The sequence below is a fragment of the Psammomys obesus genome, unplaced genomic scaffold (genome assembly GCF_907164565.1).
Source record: "Psammomys obesus unplaced genomic scaffold, mPsaObe1.curated_primary_1811, whole genome shotgun sequence".
Taxonomy (NCBI): domain Eukaryota; kingdom Metazoa; phylum Chordata; class Mammalia; order Rodentia; family Muridae; genus Psammomys; species Psammomys obesus.
Genome location: NW_026596131.1, coordinates 11,125,206 through 11,127,403, shown reverse-complemented (window position 1 = coordinate 11,127,403; position 2,198 = coordinate 11,125,206). Strand labels below are relative to the sequence as shown.

The window sequence follows — 2,198 nt, the reverse complement described above, 5'->3', positions numbered from 1 at the left end:
TCTATCTATCTATCTATCTATCTATCTATCTATCTATCTATCTATCTGCCTATCTCTATCTATTTATCTGTCTGTCTATCTGTCTGTCTGTCTATTTATCTATCTGGTTGGTTGGTTTTTGAGGACAGGGGTTCTCTGCATAGCCCTGGCTGTCCTGGACTCCCTTTGTAGTCCAGGCTGGCCTCAAACTCACAGTGATCCACCTGTCTCTGCTTCCGGAGTGCTGGGATTACAGGTGTTCACCACCACCGCCTGGCTGTTTATTTTACAATTTTATTTTATTTACTATGTCCGTGTGCATGATGTATGTTTGTGAGCATGGGCATGCACAAGCCATCACATGTTTGTGGGTGGAAGACACTCTTTTGAGGTCATTTCTCTCCTACTTTCACCCGGGTTCCAGGGAGCAAATATAAATTGTCAGGTTTGGAGACAATTAAACCTGTTAAACTTTACCTGCTGAGGCACCTTGATGGCCCTTTTTTGCTGCTGTTATATGTAGGTTGTATGAGTAAGTTTGTGGTCACAAATTCATGTGTTGGGGGGACAGATGCTCATGTGGAGGCCAGAATTTGACATGGTCTTCCCATTCTCTGCCTTAGTTTTTGAGACAGGATCTCTTGTTGAACCTGAAACTCACTGGTTCAGCTCACTGGCTGGCCAGTGAGCCCTGGGGAGCCTCTGGTCTCGACCTCCCGGGCACTGTCATCCCAGAAGCACACTACCACACTGGGCTGTGTTTGTTTGCTCTCCTTCTTCAGTAAAGAATTCTTCATGAGTTTGCATGCTAACCTTATCCATATTGTTCCAATTTAGTATATGTGCTCCTGAGTGAGCTCCAGCCTCGGCTTCCGGAGTGCTGGGATTACAGGTGTGTACCACTAGGCCTGGCTAAGACCTCAATGGACATAATATTACAGAGATGAAAAGTGCTGGGCAATTAGATGGTTTCCAATCTAATGCTATTAACAACAGCACTGTGGGTGGGGCGCAGCTCAGCAGCAGAGCACTTTCCCAGCATGCCTGAGGCCTTGGACTTGATCCCCAGCACATACCAACACAACATACACACACACCACCCTACAATGATAATAAAGAATCTCTGTCTTTGTCTCTTGTAGTATTTATCTCTTCGGATGGAGACCTTGTTAAATGACAAGACTTAAGGGGTGGACAACTGAAAAACCTAGCGCCGTGTAATGACGTAAAAACTATGGCTTATACCTGTAATCCTGGCATTCACGAAAAGGAGACAGGAAAATCTAGACACCAGCCCTAGACACACAGCATGTTTGGGGCCAGCCTGGACTAGGTGAGACCCTGTTTCAAAACCTCCTGAACAAAATAAAAACCTACTTAAGTGTCACAGTAGACGATGAAGACAGATTTAGATCGATAGAAGGAATTCTCAGGCATTCCAGTCCCTTCCTGACTAGCCAGCTTACCATCGGATAAAGGGCAAGGGGCTAGGGACAAGGCTGGGCCCTGATGGAGCCACTTGTGCAGGACTTGGTCCTCCTAATGTCCTGCCCATAGACTCAGCCCAGGCTAGACACCAGCCACCCCACCTGTCATCCTACAAACTACGTTGCTCTGACCTCAGGTGTGCTGCCCTCGCCTAGTCCTGCCCTGCCCTGTCAAGCAGGAATGGAGCAGACCTTGTAGTCAGAAGGCCCCCACCCCACACAGGAATCCTCCCAAGCCAGCAGTGCTGGAGCTGGACAAGTGGGTCCTGTCTCATCCCCACATGTAAACTAGGAAAGCCTGGTTTGCCAGCTGTCTATGTCCTGAGCCTGCTCTGGGGCCTCCAGGTCTGAGTCCCGGGACACTGGCCACCTGCCGTGGAAGGTGCCCATCACTGTCAAACTGGCCCAGCAAGCTCTTGTTCAGCTCTACTTCTAGACTCCTGTCCCCCTCTGCATCCGCAGAGCTGCTCTGAACACACCTCCAGGCTTTTCAGCCACATTACAGAGGCCCAAACCTCAGGTGTCAGCAGGAGGTGGCCCAGCTGATGTAATAAGTTCGAGCCTGGGCTCCCTCACTGCACAGGCCTTAGGGCTTTGAGATTTGTGGTCCCATGTGAAAAGGGTACTGGACTAAGGAGCTGCTGACACAGCAGAATTTTGGGCCTTTCTTTTCTTATTATTATCATATCATATCATATCATATCATATCATATCATATCATATCATATCATA

General features: G+C 48.3%; 1 protein-coding gene across 6 annotated transcripts in view; it reads right to left on the bottom strand.

Annotated features, from left to right (window-relative positions):
- Llgl2 (LLGL scribble cell polarity complex component 2) overlaps positions 1–2,198 on the bottom strand; it is a 37,299-nt gene that overhangs the window by 10,245 nt on the left and 24,856 nt on the right. The window lies entirely within an intron of this gene.